This window comes from Ovis canadensis, chromosome 1 (assembly GCF_042477335.2).
Source record: "Ovis canadensis isolate MfBH-ARS-UI-01 breed Bighorn chromosome 1, ARS-UI_OviCan_v2, whole genome shotgun sequence".
Lineage (NCBI taxonomy): Eukaryota > Metazoa > Chordata > Mammalia > Artiodactyla > Bovidae > Ovis > Ovis canadensis.
Window position 1 is genome coordinate 93,116,710 of NC_091245.1, and position 20,884 is coordinate 93,137,593.

The window sequence follows — 20,884 nt, forward strand, 5'->3', positions numbered from 1 at the left end:
CAGACAATGGAAGTAGACAAATGGAAGCACCAGACAGTAAAGATTAATAAAGAAAACATTCCTGGCAAGACTGGGGTTTAAATCCCGGCTCAGTGTGGGAAGCAGGGGCTTGGCTGAAGGGCTACTGTGGGGTCCCAGGTGTACAATACAAACGGTCACCTGTGGAGGGGAAAGGCCAGGTGAGTGTGAGTGACACAAGGCTTACAGCTGTGCACCAGCCTAGCCCCTGATCAGACAGGGCAGCTGCCCCAAGTGCAACTAACTCATGGGCCTGCCAGTGACTTGGTTATTTGAAATGGTGAGGCACGCCAAGTGACAGTCCCCTCAGACTGTTATGAACCAGAAAACACCGAGAGAATGAAATAGCCATGGGAGCTGAAGCTGCAGGCTCATGATGTGGGAGAGGAGAGCTGCCAGACCAGATGCATGCAGGCCTGCATTCGAGAGGAGCAGTGCTCTGATGAGCAGGAGCTGGAGGTGGCAAAAAGCTCAGCTTAGGGAGTCGGAGAGCTGCTCAGCGAGAAACAAGAGGGAGGCACAGAAGGAAGTCACATCGTGTTGAAATGGTGGAAAGATAGGTGGAAGATGTGCAGATTCCACAGTTGAGGGCCCCAGGGCTGCTGCACAGCCAGAGCCAAGCTCCAGGTGCTCAGCCTACCCTCAGTGCCGGGCTGCTTGGCTCCTCTGGGTCCCTGTGTCCATGGATCTGTCAAGAAACCCAATGACCAGAGGAAACGCTGGTTGGTCTCAGGCTCATGCAAACAAAAAATGTATTAGCCTAACTAACATGTTTGAGACCTGGAGAGTGAGGATCGGTGGAATGGCCATGCACACACATCCTCACGTATGCACACTTGTGCATGTTAATTGAGATGGACATGCAGGCTGAGTTGCGATGTAGAAGTTCTGTGAGTGGGGAGCACCAGGGCTCTGGGGGCTGCCGAGGTGTGGGACGTGGGTTGGGGCAGCAAGGGAAGCCAAGCCTCCAGTCCTGGTGTCCAGTGGGAAGAACGAATGGGTCATGGCAGTAGAAACTGCTAATTTTAGTTTCCTTCAAGATGTAGATGTCATTTAAAGTCAAACTATTTCCTGCTACTGGTGCCCAGAAAATGATTTATTGGATAATGCTAAAGCTGTTCTCTGTGTCCGACGTGGGCAGCGTGACGCTGTCCCAGAGCAGAGGACTTGTGGCCTGAAGGGCAGCAGCTCAGTGCTGTCCCTAGAGGCCATTTCTGGGTGGTGTTTATTTTGTCCACCCCAAGGCCCTCCACTGTGGCTGACTCTCCCTCATATTAATTCTTCAGATACCTTTAATGTGTGTCATCTGTACGCTTTTGTACCTACAATTTTGTCTGTTGCCCTTAGAGGTTTGTGTTTGGGGGTTTATTGTTTCCTTTGCTTCCCTGAACCCTGGATCTAGGGTCAGGAGTCCCTGTTCTGACACTCTGTGCTGTGTAACTTTTGGCAAGGCATGTACATCTCTGAGCTGTGAAGTGGGACAATGATATCCCACCAAAGGGACAAGGATCAAATGCCAATGTTTGTGAAAGCTTTTAAACTCTGAGTTATGGTTCTAAGTGAGGAATTGAAATGATTTTCTTCTTGTAACGTCTATGCTTTATAGTCTTTAATGGCTTTCTCACAACCCCAGCCCCAGATCAGAACACTGATGAGCAAATAGGAGGAGCTCAATAAATAATTGTTGAATGCGATCATCGTTGTTTTCATCTTTACAAATTCCTGACTATGCCTATCTGGTGCTGTACAGAGAGCTCCCCCTCCCTGCACCGCTGATAAGCAGGGACACCCACATGACCATGGGAAAGCATCAGGGAGTTACATAACTCGCCAGTAGAGTATAAACATCAATTACACATAAAGGTTAAGAGCATTTTGGAGGTTAGACAAAGCTTTGAGTGAATAATTGAGGTAAGAAAGTAGCTTGTGGGAACAACTTTTAAGATATTTCCTACAGATTGAGGGAGGGTGGAGCTGGGGAACTGCTCTTATGTGATTAATGTAAGAAGACCTTCCAGGGGAAGTGGGTTCTCAGGAGCAGGTAGACTGGAAGAAGGGATGGGCTCAGTGAAGAGGTAGGGAGCATTCCAGGCACATGAGTGTCAATTCTGCAGGCTAGAGTGCTGAGATAGCCTCAGGGTGGCCCCCTCCTTTCTACAGCTGGGAATGTTTAGAAGTGTGTGTGCATGTGTACACATATATGTGCATGTGTTCGTGTGTGTGTGTGTGTGTGTAGACGGTAGAGTAGGAGGAGGGCAAGAGACACTGAGAGTGCAGGAAAGAGAAGGAAAGGAAGACATGGTGGGACAGATGGAGAATACAAGAGGTTGATAAGCTGAGGGTGTGAGATGTTAGGGGAACCCCATAAAGAGATTTCTTCACATTATATCCAATAAAGATGCCCCAACTTCGTTGTTTGGATTTAGAACTTGGGGCCTGGTTAGAATCAGGGGAAGGGATGAGGTTGGATGTGATGGCAGAGGAAAGAACTCAGGCCCCAAGACCCGCACAGTGATGTGCAGACCTCACCAGTGTTCCGTTGAGCCTTGGCCAGTTGACCTGGCACCTTTCCTTTTGAAGGTTTATCATGGGACTTGAGCTTTTATTTACCTGCTACTCATTGTGGAGAACTGGCACTGAAGCCCCCAAGTTCCTGCTTGTTCTCTGCCTCGGGAGTGAGTGATGTGATCAGGCAGGCACCGTGCCATTGGTCTAGACTTCTGAATGTGCGCGTCCCCTTCAAGTGAGGAGGAGGACTGGGCTTCCCTCTGTCCAAGCCAACAGTCAGACATGATCTCAGCACAGCCGCTCCCTAGAGGGAGGGGCAGGCACTGGCCTACTTCTTTCCACTTCCAGATGGAGAAACTGAGGCCCTGAACAATGCGAGGAGCTTCATGAACGCAGGATAGTGAACTAGCTGCAGAGCTGAGAAAAAACTGGGCTTCGGCTCAGAGTGGCTGCCATCCAATGTAGTTAATGGGTGTGGGTGTGCCTGTTCCTCTCTGGTTCTCCTAAATCTTCCAAAGGGACATGAGAGATGACATAGTTTAAAAACAGACCCTGTTTCTTGAGAAAGAATGTGTGGCATTGGGAGAATTACATAATCCTTATAAGTCCACTGTCCTCATCTGTAAACAGGGAATAATGGTACTACCTACCTCATACCACTGTTGTGATGGGTCACTGAGGTCAGAAACGGACTGAAATCTCAGGGTCCCATTTCTGACCCCTCTAGCTGCATGCAGGAGGTACCGCAATGTCTGCTTGGTGGCGGTCATGTCTACCTGACCTGAGCCCAGTCTCAGTCACCCAGCTCAGTGGTGGGAGCCATGGCCTTGTCAGCCTAGACACCAATCTCATGCAGGTTTCTTTGCTAGTTATGCTATCACAGTGGGGGAGGGAGCTAGCTTTGAGTGCCTGCTATGTGCCAGGCAATTTTCTAGGTGCTCTACATAAATGATTTCATTGAATCCTTATCAGTCATGTGATGGGGGTTATCAAACCAAGGGTTTGTATCCTCCTCCACCCCAAACTGTTTACCTAGGTAGTCTGGATGCTGCGTGGTAGAAAGAAAGGAGAGACTGACATTTCCAGCATCCAAATTGAAGAGATTATGAAGCTGAGTGTCTGTAAGACCACACGCCTTCTCTCAGCTCTGCAAGACTTGTAGACTTGGTGCTCTTTGGAGGAGGTTGACCTTACCCTTCTTGAAGCTCTCTTCCACGGCTTCCCTTCTTTTCTGGTTTTCCCTCCACCTCAATCTTTCCTCTTCTGGGAGGGGGTGGGCAGCTCTTCTGCCTGTTCCTTAAAAATTAGCTTTCCCTAAAGGCCTTACCTCAGCTTTTTTTTCTGTTTTTGTATTGACTGCACCCCTTAAGAGATGTTTTCCCTTACAAGGCCATAGATTACTCCCAACCCCAAAATTATTTCCCAGAACTCCAGACTAAAATCGACTAGCAGTTACTGCCCAGACAACTCTTGGTTGTCCCTCAGGAACATCCAGTCCTACATGCTCAGAACTGAGCTCTCCATCTTTCTTCCTCAGCAGCTCCTTCTCATAATTTCTGGTTTGATGAATGACATAACTATCAAGATAGCCGCCCAAGCCTGAGGCTGGGAATTCGTCTAGACTCTCCTGTTTCCTTTAACCTTCACACCCAATCTCCCAGGTCTGGAGACCCTCCAGCCTTCACATCTCTTCCTCCTTGCTTTCTTGATCCTCAGTTTAGACCCTCAGTTTTTTGTTTGCAGTTCAGCTTCTGTCCCCTCTGCCAGAGAAGTCCTTTTAAGTCTGTAAAACAGATTTGTGCCTCAGTGCCTTCTGTCACCTTCAGGAGGAAGGTTAAACCCTCCTCAATCTGACCCGGTTGACCCCTCTCCAGTTAGCTCTCTGGCTGTGACCTCATCTTACCTCTCTTTCCCAGATGGGGTGGGGACACTTCCAGTTTGTGCTATTCTGTTTTGGAAGGCCTTTCTCCCGCTTATCTGTCTGGTGGCAGACATCTTGGCTGGACAGTCACCCTTCTTTGGAAGACCTTCCTGAATCACTGTTTCTGCCTCTGCATGCCCACCGTCGTTGACACACACGTCTACCATGATTGGTGGGACTTGCCAGCCAGGCTGAAATCTGCTTGAGATTTCACTTTAGCCTCACGTCTCTCTAGTGTCCGTCGTGGTGTTTAGCACGTAGTGGGAATCCAACCAATGTTTGTTGAATGAATGCGGATGGGAGGTAACGGAACATTGAAATCCCTGCTGCTCTAGGCAGAAGTGAGGAGTGGTGAGCGCTTGTTCCTGCCGCTAGAGGGCACCCTCGCTGTGTGCTTCATGGAGGCCGATTGACGTTGGGCACCTCTTCAGACGGCTTCTTCTTGCGAGCTACACGCCAGATTGCTCACTGAGTGTGCCTGTGGGCTGTGCCGTCCCCTTACCAGCCTCTTGTCATTCTCTTTAGATGTGTCCTTGACTCCTCTCATTACGCCTCTCTCATCTCCTGCCTCCCTTGGATGTACACAACCTTCCACTGTGGCAAATTTCAGACCTTTCCTTACTTCCTTTAGCAGTAGCCGATAAAATCTTAACTTGGGCTGGGACACTAAGTGATAACAAGTTCTGAGGATATCATCTTCCTGGTCGCACAGTTGCATTGTAACAACTGCTTTTAATGCCTTTGAGTAGCATGTTACGAGTGCTGCTGGTAGGGATTTCCTGGTGCGAGGGGTGGGGAAGCTGTCAGAGCCCCTCAGATGACACCATGTGGGGGCCTGCCCTGTGAGTGCTCCATCCTGCTGACATCCTAAGGCATACATCCATCCCTCTGCCACTCACCTGGCCCATTACTTACTTGTAGCGGCCATTTCTCAAAGTGTGTCCAGTTTTGAACTGGGCTGTACTTTTCTTTTATAGAAAATGTTGTAAAAGTAATGCATTCTGTATCTTCATTAATGAAATTTCTTCTTCACAGAAAGTTCTGCATTGCTTTGTTTCATGAAACCATGTTTGAATTATTATGTCAGTTATGAGCACTTCTTTTTAAAGACAATGGGAATTATTTAAGGATGCGAAGAGCCAACTCATTGGATAAGACCCTGATTCTGGGAAAGACTGAAGACAGGAGGAGAAGGGGATGATAGAGGAAGAGTTGGTTGGATGGCATCATCGACCAGTGGACATGAGTTTGAGCAAGCTCCAGGAGACCGTGAAGGGCAGAGAAGCCTGGTGTGCTGCAGTCCATGGGGTCACAGAGAGTTGGACACGACTGAGCAACTGAACAGCAACAAATATCAAAACGATGGAGGCTCTTGGAGGGTCAAACGAAGAAACAGGGGCTGTGTAGAGTGGAGAAGAAATGAAGTAGGGAAAATGTGATGGCTTCCTGTCATGAGAGTGCTTCTGTTTCTGCCAGCATATAATGAAAGCATGAAAAATAGGTTTTCAATATCAAGGAAGCTCCATTACAGTCTTTTGTAGTGCAGAATCTAGGGAGTGGGGTAAAAGAGAAAATAAAAGAAAATTTAAATCATGTTCACCATCAGCAGAAAGAAGTCATGATGACAGCAGGTCCCCTTGATATGAAATGATAAGAAGTGGCCGTTTACCTCTGTGATCTTCCTTCCCCAAACCCATAACCCCAGTCTAATCATGAGGAAATTAGCAAAGAACTCCTAAGTGAGGTAATTCTATGAAATACCTGGTTAATACTCCTCAAAACTCTTGTTGCTGTTCAGTCATTAAGTCATGTCCGCTCTTTGTAATCCCATGGACTGCAGCACGCCAGGCTCCCTTGTCCTCCACTAAAAGCTCAGAACTACCCCGGACATCAAAAAAAAGAGAAGTCTGAGAAACTGTCAACCAAGACGAACCTGAGGAGACACGATGACTAGATGTAATGTGGCAGCCTCGGTGGGATTTTGCAAACAGAAAAAGGACAGTAGGTATGATCTAAGTGAATCTGATAAAGTATGAACTTAACATCAGTATTGATTTATTATTTACAGTACAGTTACCACTGGAAGATGTTATTGAGAAGGGGGTGTGTGGACTGTGTGGAAACTATGTGTACTCTCTACAACTTTTCTGTACATCCAAACTACTCTAAAATTTAAAGTTCAGGTTAAAAACCTATAGAACTGTAGGTTTCATTTGACCTGATTTTTGTGGAGGGAAAATTATAATTTCATGTATAGTTGTATCATTATATATACATCAAAAAGTCTTGAACTGGACTGTTGAGTACATATCCACCACCTACATGTGGCTGTTGAACACTTGGATTATAACTAGTTCAAACTGAGATGTGCTGTAAATGTGAAATATACACCAGGCTTCAAAGATTTAGTATGGAAAAAAAAATTCAGTGATTTTTTTTTTACATTGACTCCCTATCGAAATGATATTTTGGATTTACTGGGTTAAATAAAATATATTATCAAAATTAAAAAAAAAACTAGAAAGGCTAAGATTATCCACAATAATTGTACTACCAGAGAGCAAGAGAGGGTGTGGCACTGTTGAAGGAGTTTGCAGTCTGCTCCTAGGTTGGCTGGGAATGGTTAAAAGAGGGAGTGTTTGGCGGGGTGTCTGTAACTGAGTAGGGCATCAAAAGAGAAATATGGGGAGAGAGGACTGTGAGAAACTGTCTCTAGTTTATTATTTGATTGCCTTTTAATAATATTTGAGAAATTCCAGGACATTTTAAAATTTCATCTTCACCTGTTTTTGATTGTTAGACTGTTTAATTATTAATAGACTGAAGCATTATTGAGACAAGAGCACAGGGGATGCTGGGATTATATGGGCTAACTGAGGAAGAATTTTCCAATAGCCAGTTAAGAATAGGATAGACTCCTTCATACTGTAGTGAGTCCCACTGAATTTGGATGAGCAGTGGTCAGGGGTGCCATGTTGAGGGGCTCTGCCATCTTGGAAGTTTGCTGTGTCTTCTAGGATTCATTTTAATTCTGAGTTTGTAGCTTCACGAAAATGACATTGCTGGGCAAGTTTGAGAAGCCCACCTTCTTACCTGTCCCTCCCATTGTCTGGTATGGAGCTCCTGAAAAGTTGGGAGTATACAAGGGGATGATGGGCCTCCAGTCATGCTAGGTAGTTCTTTTCTGGCGATGGCACCCCACTCCAGTCCTCCTGCCTGGAAAATCCCATGGACGGAGGAGCCTGGAAGGCTGCAGTTCACGGGGTTGCTGAGGGTCGGACACAACTGAGCGACCTCACTTTCACTTTTCACCTTCATGCATTGGAGAAGGAAATGGCAACCCACTCCAGTGTTCTTGCCTGGAGAATCCCAGGGACGGGGGAGCCTGGTGGGCTGCCATCTATGGGGTCGCACAGAGTCGGACACGACTGAAGCGACTTAGCAGCAGCAGCAGTTTAGCTCTAGGAGACGCTGGTTCCCATCACTATTAAGGGGTCAGTCATCCTGTATTAATGTGCCTATAGTCAGAAAAGTTAATAGAAATGCAAATGATCAGTTTGAAAAACATCTGCTTACAGACATCTGCTGTGTCCATATATAGTCCCAGGGTCTGGGGAACAAGAGTCACTGAGACACAATCTTCATTCTTGAGGAGTTCATCTTCTGTAGGGGAGAGCTACATAAGGCAGAGGCTACATTCTGTGTCCCAGACATGGATAGAAGTATGCACAGGGAGGGGTGATGGGAGATGAGGACAAGCTTTGCCAAGGAAGGTCATTCTAGAGCAAGTTTTAAAGGGTGAATAGGGGTTTGCCAAGTGAGCAAGGGGAGGGAAAGGGCGTTCCAGGCAGACGAAGCCGCCTGGGCCAAGGAGCAGATATATGAGGCCACATGATACTTTCAGGGAGTTGGGGTCAGGGAGATGTGGCATGATTTGGAGCCTGAACGTCTAGTTATAAAGTCTGTGATATGAGACTGCAGGGTTATGAAGGGCTTTCTCTTTCATGCTGAGGACTTTTAGCTTTATCCTCAGGCACTGTGGATCCCAGAAGCATTTTAGTCCTATCACTTTTTGGTGAGCAAATGGAGGATGGCTCGGAGGGGTGTGACAGAGTGTACACACATGTGAACAGCCATGTGCATGACCAGATCCAGTTAATCCGAAAGCCCAAGGGTGTGGGGGGCCTGCCCCAGCCGACAGCTGCATAGTCTGCTTTGTAACCATGCTTCCATCCTCAAATTGTTTCACTTGCCTCTCGTGGGATAAAAAATCATTCAGCTCAGTTCCTTCATTTGACAGGGGAGGAAAGTGAGACCTGGAGCACAGCAGTCCCTTGCCCAAGATCGCAGAGCTCGGAGACGGCAGATTCCCTGGTTTCCTGGCTCTTAAGCCAGTGCCCCCTTCATGATGTCATTCTGCCTTCTGAGAAGCTCCAGTACCGCTTCAGAGCTGGAGCTCTGAAGAATGGTAAATAAAACTTTGGCAGTCAGGGCACAGCTGTCCTTCCTTCCCAGCCAGGTCCCTAGCACATAGAGTGCCCAGGAACACCTCTCTGACTCACTTAAAAAGCTCCCGATTCTCTTCTTCCTGAAGAACTCCTGTTCCTTCTCTAGGATCCTGGCAAACATCACCTTTCATTTGAGGGAGTCTTTTGCCTCAACCCCTTTGGGCAGAACCAGTTGTGTTTCCTATCTGCAAAGCACCTAATATGACAGGTTTACAAGCCTCCTCCCCACGCGTCTTCAAGCTCTTTGGAGGAAAGCACCATGTCCATCTGGTTCCTGGTTGTAGCTTCAGTGTCTAGCATGGTACCTGGAGTAGCATGGTCCAGGTCACTGAAAGACTAAATTGGTGAACTGATGAAGGTGTGAATCAGAAGTCTGGCCCGGAATCCTTGTATGCGGCTCTATCGTGAGACTCTCAGGGGTCTAACAGAGCACTTGGTCTTCTTATGTTACAGTGGCTGGTGCTGGTGTTCTAAATAGAAATGCATTAGGGATGGAAAGTTTTCTATGTGTTTCTTTTTCCTAATGCAAAACGAAGGTGGTGACTCTGGGTTTATTGTTCCTTTGTAATTCCTCTGTGTTACGTTGAACCACAGGAAATGAATTTCCCTTGGACACTTTCCGCCTGGAGGATTTATTTATTTACTTTTTTAGCTGTTAAGAGCTAAGGCTGTTCTTGCAGTTTAGATTTGTTTTGGGTCTTTTGGGAAGAAAAATTCTCTTGCCTTAAAAAAATTTTTTTTCTTCCCTCTCCCTCTCAAATTCCATGCTTGTTTAATCTTGTTTAAACAATTAGATTCACCTTAAGGAAGCCAAAAAATGGAACACCTCTGGGGAGGGGTCTGGGGACCCAGCATTCTTGCCCAGCCAGCTTTTCTTCTGTCTTCCAGGAGAGCCATTCCCATCCACATTCTTATTTCAACTGATGAACACCTTGTGATGAAGCAGCAGGCGGTGCATCTCCAAGGGGGTTAGCTCTTACTGGATGGAGAGGACTTGTTCTTTGCTTAAAGAAGAACTATTTGCATTTTTCTTTTTGCATTTGATTAAAATCCCTGGGCCTGGTGCAGGCAAAGCTGTGGGGAGGTGACCTGGGGGCTGGTGGTGGTGGTTTAGTTGCTAAGTCGTGTCTGACTCTTGTGACCCCATGGACTGTAGCCCACCAGGCTCCTCTGTCCATGGGATTTCCCAAGCAAGAATGCTGGAGTGGATTGCCATTTCCTTCTCCAGGGAATCTTCCAACCCAGGGATCAAACCTGGGTCTTCTGCATTGCAGGCAGTCTCCTGCATTGCAGGCAGATTCTTTACCAACTGAACCACCAGGGAACCCTACCTGGGGCTGCGGTGGATGGCATCTGCAGAGCTCTGGGCACTCCTCTGGGGGATCTGCGGGGTTTGGCCTGGTCAGGAGAGATCCTCTTTGGTTGTAGGTGTGCAGATACCGTCTCTCTCTCTGGCTTTATTTTTGCCTGAGTTTCAGGTCCCTAGAGCTTTCTGGGGGCTGTTTGTGGCTGTTGTCAGCTAGTGGTGCTGGGTGGGAGCTTACATACAGCCTTGAAGCCCTGTGTTGTGAAGCAGGGACTGACATATCTTCCTGTGGCTCTGAGAAGTCTGAGGGCAGAGAAGCTATGGAGTGACAGCCCTTTGGGAAATTTGGAGTGTGATTAAAAGGGAAGCGAAAGGAAGCCCACTGGTGGATCACCTTGCAACTGTGAAGAACTGAGCTGGGTATATTTAAAATGTATGGTGCAGTGGTAAAGAATCCTCCTTTGCAGGAGATGCAGGAGTCTTGGGTTTGACCCCTGGTCGGGAAGATCCCCTGGAGTAGAAAGTGGCAACCCGCTCCAGTGTTCTTGCCTGGGAAATCCCACGGACAGAGGGGCCTGGCAGGTTACAGTCCATGTGATCTCAAAGAGTCGGACACAGCTGAGCACGCGTGCAGACAGACGCACGTTCATTTAGTCCTAGGAATAAAAACTCCTTTACATAGGCACTTTGCATACATGATTACATTAGTCCTCAGAATGTTCCCCTATGAAGTGCTTATTGTTATTTCCTCTTTACTTATGTGGAAACTGAAGCTTGGAAAAGTCAGGTGAGTTAAAGAAATTGCCCAGGGGTGGAACTCAGACCTGACTGAAAAATACCCTTTCACAATACCCTTTCACAGTACCCTGTCATGGAACCTACCCGGGTTGGGGGCTGGGGCCTGAGAATCATGAGGCTTTTTTCCGAATGCCATAGAATATGGTCTACTGAGCTCACTCGAATGAGAAAGGGACAATTTCTCCAGCGAACAAATGATCATATCAAACCACAAACATCAGCAGCCCAGGCTAGGAGAAAGAAGACTGTTGAAGGATGTTGAGTGTTTGCTTCTGTGTTTTCTCAATAGTTTCTATACATTCATTTATTTTGTCTTATGCTATAGCTGGCTAACAGGCAAGTGGTAACAGGCACCAAGGGTGGATCAAAAATTTATGGGAGAAATGCCTACAAATTGAGAAAAGGCTACATGTTCACATATTTTCAGTATATTAGGAAAGCTGCTAATATTTGACTCACGAGTGCACCCTGCCCACCCACCCCCACCCCCCAGGCGTGCTTCCAGAGCACCAGGTGTCAGAGAGGCATTGGTTCTGAGCAGTACTGAGCATGGTTGGTGGAAGTAGGTGTGTGCAGTGGGAGGGCTTATCTCCAAGTATGGATCTGCTCTTGTGAGCTCCGAAAGCTGTTGTTTACCATTTTACAGGCAGACAACTCACCTTCCATGTCCTTTTTGCTTAGGTCACCATCAAGATGATGGGAAATGCTCAAGCATGCGGGCAGGCCTGAGAACTTGACCTGAGCACGCTGGAGCAGAGGCAGGAGTAGGAAAGGGGTATTCGCTCAGAATTTTAGAAATGGTTGGTAATAATGCTGTAAGTGGACCACTGCCCTTCAGAAATCCGCTGGGTGATTATGCTCTTCTTTCCAGCAGGCTCAGACTCAGGGACCATCTCTTTCCACAACTTCCAGATACTATCCAGGAGAGGAAGCAGGAGTTCTCTGTGCCTCTTCTCATCAGCATTCCTCACTGGGGCCTGAGGCTATGAGCCTCGCAGACTCCCACACTCTTTGGGAGGATCAGAGCTTTCTGCTTTTACTGCATTAAGTAAATATTATTGTCACGTGTGAGGTCGACTCTATTAACAAAATCTCATGTGGATGTCCGGCTAATCCCTCCCTCCCTTTGGATGGTAAGGATAGGTGGATGGATATATAATTATATAATACCAAGCTTCAGCAATATCAATATATTTCCCCAGCTTACGTCTGTTTCTAGCCTCTGCAGTGAATGGAGACTGGGCTCCAGATGATAAGATACTAGTGAAGTGATTATGCTGCACTTTACGCTTGTAAAAAAGGACAAATGTTGAATAACAACAACAATAGTAATAATATGATTTTGATTTGGGGCTGGGGCCCCAGAATTTCAGAGATGGAATGCATATGGAATGTATTCATAGCTCTGTGTAATGCCCTATAAACTGATTGGTTTCAGATGAGAAACATTTGTCAGCCAAGTTCTCATTATGGGGTGTGGTGGGGTCTGGTTTGGGCTCTTACTGGAGGGGCTGCCTTAGAAGACAAGATGCTGTTGTTCATTGTGGCAGTGAAATGTCTTGCATGGAATTTTCCTTATCTTCTGGTAAACTTCAAGCCAAGGAACGGTTGATCTGGTTTAAATTGCTCATTTCAATCTGTTATACAGAGGTGTGATGGATCAAACAGGAAATGCTGAGTATAGGAGACCTGCTCAAGTCATAGGCCGTGAGAATTTCAGGTTTCAAGTTTCTCCTCTTAGTTCAGTTCAGTTCAGTCGCTCAGTCGTGTCCGACTCTTTGCAACCCCATGAATCGCAGCACGCCAGGCCTCCCTGTCCATCACCAACTCCTGGAGTTCACTCAGACTCACATTCATCGAGTCAGTGATGCCATCCAGCCATCTCATCCTCTGTCATCCCCTTCTCCTCCTGCCCCCAAGCCCTCTCAGCATCAGAGTCTTTTCCAATGAGTCAACTCTTCACATGAGGTGGCCAAAATATTGGAGTTTCAGCTTTAGCATCATTCCTTCCAAAGAAATCCCAGGGCTGATCTTCAGAATGGACTGGTTGGATCTCCTTGCAGTCCAAGGGACTCTCAAGAGTCTTCTCCAGCAACACAGTTCAAAAGCATCAATTCTTTGGTGCTCAGCCTTCTTTACAGTCCAACTCTCACATCCATACATGACTACAGGAAAAACCACAGCCTTGACTAGACGGACCTTAGTCGGCAAAGTAATGTCTCTGCTTTTGAATATACTGTCTAGGTTGGTCATAACTTTTCTTCCAAGGAGTAAGCGTCTTTTAATTTCATGGCTGCAGTCACCATCTGCAGTGATTTTGGAGCCCCCCAAAATAAAGTCTGACACTGTTTCCACTGTTTCCCCATCTATTTCCCATGAAGTGATGGGACCAGATGCCATGATCTTCGTTTTCTGAATGTTGAGCTTTAGGCCAACTTTTTTAGTCTCCACTTTCACTTTCATCAAGAGGCTTTTTAGTTCCTCTCTTCAGTTTCTGCCATAAGGGTGGTGTCATCTGCATATCTGAGGTGATTGAGATTTCTCCCAGCAATCTTGATTCCAGCTTGTGTTTCTTCCAGTCCAGCGTTTCTCATGATGTACTCTGCATAGAAGTTAAATAAGCAGGGTGACAATATACAGCCTTGACGTATCCCTTTTCCTATTTGGAACCAGTCTGTTGTTCCATGTCCAGTTCTAACTGCTGCTTCCTGACCTGCATACAGATTTCTCAAGGAGCAGGTCAGGTGGTCTGGTATTCCCATCTCTTTCAGGATTTTCCACAGTTTATTGTGATCCACACAGTCAAAAGCTTTGGCATAGTCAACAGGCCCTTGCTATTCTGAAATACCAGTAATGGGATGTGATTGGTCAGGTTATTGCAGGTCTGAGTAATCTAGAAGACTATGGATGATGAGTCTTAACATACTGTTGGCTGTTTGTGGTACATTGCAAGCCTGCTGGGGTAGGGTGTACAAAGCCCCTGCCCTTCTCATATTTTGGCTGGGCACCCTTTTCATGATGAGATAAACCACTGTATGACTGCATTTTTGTTCTGGAAAAGAGGAAACCAAAGGTTTTCCCAGAGGGCTTTGTGCCCGGAGTTTCTTGCTTCTCTGTGGTTTGGCTTCCCTACTTGGGTGGCCTTAGTGGTCGGCTGTTTTTATCCAGTTTCCTCGCTGCTGTTTTGATCATCGTCATCGCCAGTCACTGTTGCATGTTCTAGAGGAAATTTTACAAATATTTAAAAATGCAATTCAGTTAGAGGTTTATCAAATAGAGATCTTTGGCACACTTAGGAAGTAGTAGTTTTAACATATGCAGAAGATTTAAAAAGCCAAAGTCTATTTTAACAAAGGTTTATCCTTTGTGTCATGAGTCTGTTTTTTAAGTTTTGTTGAATAAAACTCAGTTTTTGCTGGAATTTATCAGGGATATGGATAGATAAGAGAGCTGAAAGGAGCCTGGAGAGGATGGAAGGGTACTGGGCGTGGAGTCTGAGAGGGAGCTAACAGTGGGAAAATGGGCAGTTACTGGAGGGGAAATGTTTAGATGGATGACCAAGCAACTATCAGTATCACCAGAAAATAATTATCATTAAGTGCCCATGTATGCTACGAATAGAAACATGGGGATGACTGATATGCCCAAATCTAGAAACTGAGGCAGGGCAGCCAGTGTTTCTCATCTTATCAAAACAGGAGGGCTTCCTGAAGGAGGTGGGCATTGAGAATGATGCTCAGGAAGAATGCTGGCTGAGCAAAAGGGTAGGGGCTGGCCTTTTCCTTGAGGTAGCCATTGTGGGCTGCTGGTCTTGTCCTAGTTACTTTTTCTGTTTTTTAATATCTTTGCCAGTCCTGGGTCTAGTTGAAATATTCCAAAGCAGTGGGAGAATTTTAGCAAGGAGCTCTGTTAACTTCCAGCAAGGCAAGGTCCCTTTCCACAGCTTAAACCATCCCCCTCTACAGACTCTGACCTTGACTCCTGCCCGAGTCCCAGCTTTGCATTTCATGCTGCTTATTGGACTCCTCCAAATGGACCCAGTTGATACCTCACATTTGAAGAGTATAAAATATAATTTTCTGATTATTCTCTTCTTCTTTTTCTTTTCCTGACATCCAACTTTACTTTGAAATGCATTCCACATTTTTTCCATGATTTTCATTCCTTTCACCACCACAGTCCTTTTTCACCAATTACATCATGACTAGTGTGCTAGCTTGGCCATATTTCTCATCATCCTGCCCCCATATCCTCTCCTCCCTCATGTGCTGATGATAGAGGTGCCTCCCAGATATAGTCCAGCTTAAGAAATTTCGACCAAGTACTTAATATGTGCACAAGGCCTGTCACTTACAGAACTCAATAAATATGTCCTAAATTATACCAAATGGATATAGTCTCTTTCAAGAAGACAAACACAAAGTCATTCATCAGAAACAACTGAACAAAAGGGAGGAAAGATTTGTATAAAAGAAGGGGTTGGAGAAGAACTTTTCCGGACAGTATGAGATAGAGGACTATGTCCTGAAGAAAGATCCGGAGCCACTGCTGGTCAGTGATAGACTTGCAATCATGTGCCGCCCTGTACTTACTAGTTATAGGGCTTTGGGCATTGACTGTTTATCAACCTGTGTTTTCTCACTTTCAGGGTGATAATTGAAAACGATGTCATCACTGAGGTCCTTTCTAGGGGACAGTTCTTTGACGATTTTGTTGGCTTTGGTCATTTTCCAGCTCTGCCCAAGGGCTTTGGGTTGGGGTGATGACTGATGACTTAGTTCTGAAATAAGTAACTCAGTAACCTGTTTGTAAGCATGGGTCCCTGAGACAATAATTACAAAAGCAATAATTACACAGAATAAAATAATTACAAAAGTAATGGGCCTGCCGGTTTACTTTGAGCCAATAGACAGAGGCCCACGAGTGGTGTGCTTCTGGAGGACTTTAATCTGCACAGTCCTTCTTCCTGGTTGGTAACGATGCTGATGTTGTTGGCTGTCCATCAGTGTGGGTATGTCGGCAAGTTTTTGCCCTGCCTCAGGACTTAGTCACCACCCCCTGCTCCTGTGAGAGTTCACCTTACTCTTCCACTCTCTTATTCCAAAGCACTACAGTCCTTGTTTGTAATGATCTCAGCCCTGCTTCAATAGACCCAGGCACTACCCCATGCTGGACCATCAGGTAAAGCCTGGGACCACAGATATTTAAGGTCACTAAACTGTGTGGGATGCAAGGAAGTGCTCTCACTCTGAACACAGGCTTCTGAAAGTCTGGTTCCAGAGTATATATTAACTCAAAACTCAAATGTTAGAATGTCAGGAGAGAAGTTATGCAATCAAAACAATTCTAACTTTAAATATCACTAATTTTTTTCCCAATTGGCTAATGTGGAACACATTAATTTCCCTGGCTTATTAAACACCAAAATATTAGTTTATGAGGAGCAGGACTGTGGGCCTGATCTCAGGGAAAATATATGATTTATATTTGAATTCCTCTCAAATCTGGGAAGGTTATTGTCATCAAGGGTAATAAATTTGGTCAGCTTAACAAGTCTAGAAAAAGATTAATTTCCAAGGATAAGGTTAATAAAAGGAAATGATTTGCCAAATGCATTCTTTGCTCTTCCAGCGGAGCTAATTTGTTCTCAGCATCCTCTCTGTCCATGCAGATTTTTAGTCCTTCACCTTTGACTGTGTGTGACCCTTCTCTGTAATGACCTTCACCCTCTTCACCTGTGATAGAATTGTATCATGGGAGTCCTCCCAAACTCATTCCTTTCAGAAGTCTTCCATTATCAGCTCAGTTCAGTTGTTCAGTTATGTCCAGCTCTTTGCAACCCCATGGACTGCGTGCAGCACGCCAGGCTTCCCCTGTCCATCACCAACTCTTGGAGCTTGCTCAAACTCATGTCCATCCAATTGGAGGCTCCCAGAGTTGCATGATAGTGGGAAAGACTCTAATCCCTGTGCCTCATTATTTTTTTAATCTTTGAAATAAGTCATTAAAATATTAAGGATCTCTCTAGCTGTGAGAGCTGCAGCTCAAGATAACCTGTTTGCATTCACCTTCTTTTTTGTCAGAACTAGATTGCAGATCCAGACACAAGAGGAACAGAGAGAGATCTGTGTTTCTGTTTGAATAGACTTAAAACATAGAGAGCACATTTCATCCCTCTCTGTAAAGCTAACTCTCCTCCTCTTCAGATTAATGTTATCTCCACCCTTCCTGACATCCACCCTGTAGGGACAGACTCATGTCGATTCTTCCTGCTCCTGTAGGCTGCTTTCCCATTTAAGGTCATCATAGTCTGAATCCTATTATTTATTGAACTACAGGAAATTGCCTTTTATTTTTTTGTGTATCCAAAAATGGCCTAATATTGGTAAGTTCACATGGTCAACCTAAGGCCTTCGTAAAAGCTGTTCCCTCAGTCTTGCCACTGTTTCCTCCTCCCTTGATCATAACCTTTGACTGGCTGACAATGCTTTCTCCTCTCTCAAGGCTTTGCTCAGATATGAGCTTTATCTCTGCAGCTTTCTGGGATCCCTTGGGCTCTCACAGAACTTCCCTTGTGCTCCATGAGGTCAGGATACCAGTGAGGAATAGACGGCACATTCAAGTGGGGAAATCAAGGGAAGCCTAATAAGGATACCATTTATAAAGCTGCAGGCAGCATGAAGGAAAACCAGAAGGTCCGCTGAACCACTTGGGTTTGTGACAGCAAGAAGCCATGGCACCGCCTCAAGGCTAAAGAAGCAGGGCAAGGAAGGGTTGCTGCAGCCGAGAGAGAGCCATGTGGGAGCCTGGGAGAGGCCTACACAGGGCGGTGTGGCTTTCAGCAGAGAAATGGGGCCACTTCCAACCTGGGGCCAACAGGAGGAAGCCGGGGAATAAGTATATGCCTGGTCCTTTCTTTCTTCCTGTTGGGCCGTCCCTGCTTCTGTCTCCTATTTGTCAAACCCAATCAGAAGCCAGAGTCCAGGCGCTGTACGGACCTGATATCCTTCCAGATGAGCTGCATGGGGCATGGGGCAGGGTGGAGGTGAGGCTGAGGTCAGGAATGGCCTGGTGGAGAATGAGTGACCCTACTACCAACCTTTGTTTATCATAAATTTCCATTTGCATCTTGGGGAAGGAGAAAAATCTGACCGCATTCAAGAAATGATCTTTTGTGAGGGAGATAGGAGCCTGGAGTATGTTTAAAGAGAGGTCATTCAAATTTTTTTTTTTTAAGTTGGATAGTATTTCAGGTATAAGGAAACACAATAATGAAGCCAACACTTGATATACCCACCACCAGACTTAAGTAATTGTGACTATTTTATCATATGTTTCAGATACTTATTTAAAGTAATAAAATACTAGAGGTTGAGCTATAGCCATCTCTCCCAAGTCCCATCAACCTTCCTTCTCACGAGTAACCACTTTCCTGAAGTGTTGCTTCTGCATAATTTGTTACACATCTGGAAACAACATGCCTGATCTTGCATGTAAAATGTACATAAGGGGTACTCTACATACCTTTCACAACTGCTTTTTTTTTTTTTTTAGTCAGCTGCATATTTTTGAGATTTAGCCATATTAGTAAGTTCGATCTAGTTCATTCTTTGCAACAACTACTTGTTGTGTGACTGTTCCATAATGTGTTCACCATACCTGTGTTGGTGGATGCTGAGGTTGTCCCAGGTTTTTCTCTTTCTCTTTTTGCTGTTACAAATAGTGCTGCATTAAACATCTTTGTACCTGTGTTCGGTGCAGGAGCACCTCTGAGAGGAACTGTGTTTCTGCAAGTGGAATTGGTGGGTCCCAGGGGATGTGCATTTTCCACTCTGCGAGCAGTGCAAGTGACTGTGCGCGCTGTTGCTCCACTGTGTCTGACTCTTTTCGACCCAGTGGACTGTGGCCTGCCAGGCTCTTTGGTCCATAGCATTTTCCAGGCAGGAATATTGGAGTGGGGTGCCACTTCCTCTTCCAGGGTATCTTCCCGACTCAAGGATTGAACCTGCATCTCCTGCATTGGCGGGCGATTCTTTACCATTGCACCACCTGGGAACCCTAGCAGTGCCAAGTGATTCTCCAAATTGGTTGCACCAATTTACAGAGTCGTGGAGCAGAGGGCAAGGGCACATGAGGATAATCGTGAGTTTTCTCTCAGACTAGGTCTGGTAGAGCAATGAGGGACTCTGCTTCCGGGTCCCTTCCTATTATCTATAAACTTTGTCCCAAAGGGAGAAAGAGAGGAAGGTCATTTTTTGCCTGTGACAGCCTGTAATTTTCCTTGGAGAGCCCTTAGGGAGAAGAAAGTCTGTTTTATGTGCTCAGGAGTGAGAGGAGTACTATGAGAATAATAGTGAAGACTATTTCCTGAGTGCTTGCTGCATGACAGTCACTTTAATTATTGTGTATATTTTTTATCTGTTTTTGGTTAAGAAATAAAACCTACATACAGAAATAGATATAACATAAATGTGCTTAATAAATTATAATAAAGCACATAACTGTATAACTCCCATCCAGATCTAGAAAGAGAACACAGCTAGGAGGTCCTTCATGTACATTCCTCTGTCTCCACACTTGAAGCTCCCTCAGAGCTAATCATAATTTGACTTCTATTGCTATAGTTCACCCCACTCCAGCACTCTTGCCTGGAAAATCCCATGGACGGAGGAGCCTGGTGGGCTGCAGTCCATGGGGTCGCTGAGAGTTGGACACGACTCAGTGACTTCACTTTCACTTTTCACTTTCATGCATTGGAGAAGGAAATGGCAACCCACTCCAGTGTTCTTGCCTGGATAATCCCAGGGGCGGGGGAGCCTGGTGGGCTGCCGTCTATGGGGTCGCACAGAGTCGGGCATGACTGAAGCGACTTAGCAGCAGCAGCAGCTATAGTTTAGTTTTGGCTGTTTTTAAAGTTTATCTGACTGGAACTACACAGTAATTTTTCTTTTGAGTTTGGTTTCTGTGACTCATTCATATTGTTAAATGTGCCTGAAGTTTAAAATTTCATTGCTATATAGTATTATATTGTCTATATACACTATAATTTATTTATACATTTTTACTATTGGTGGACATTTGAGTTGTCTTCAGTTTTGAATCTTGAAAGGAAAGTTACTGTGGACATTCATGACCGTGTCTCTTGGTGCCCATATACATGCATTTCTGTTGGGTATACATATGCCTGGGTTATGGGAGATGAGTATATTCTTTTTTAATTTTTGACAGTGCTGCAGGTTGCGGGATCTTATTTCCTCCATCCAGTATTGAACCTGGGCTCTGGGCAGTGAAAGTGAAGTTCTAACCGCTGGACCATCAGGAAATTCCCAGGATATGACTATCTTTAATACTTAATGTCAAACTATTTTTCACAGTGACTCTGCCAACTGATGCAATCACTAGTAGTGGGTAAAAATTCCACTGCTCCAAATCCTCACCAATACTAATTATTTTCAGTTTTTAAAATTTTAGCCAAGCTTTAGGAATGTAGAGCTACTCATCTCACTATGGTTTTAGTTTGCTATCTTTCTTTCTCTTTTCTTTTGATGACTAATGAGATTAAGCAATTTTTCCTACAAGGCCATTTGGGTCTTATCCTTTGTAAAGTGCTTGTTCAAATCCCTTTCACATACTTCTATTGGGCTGCATTGTGTTTTTGTTTTTTATTTATAGGAATTTTAAACTTTTCTGAATGACAGTCCTTTGTCAGTTGTGTAAGTTGCCAATGAGTTATTCTGTTGTGTGACTTGTCTATGTATACTCTGTTCTCATGTGTCTTTTGACATTCTTAGGTTTAATGTATTTCATTTTATTAATCTTTTTCTT

The 20,884-nt window shown here is 45.2% G+C and overlaps 1 long non-coding RNA gene across 3 annotated transcripts in view; it reads left to right on the top strand.

Moving 5' to 3' along the window:
- The window catches only part of LOC138929725 (uncharacterized), a 259,119-nt gene that overhangs the window by 14,310 nt on the left and 223,925 nt on the right, over window positions 1–20,884 (top strand). The window lies entirely within an intron of this gene.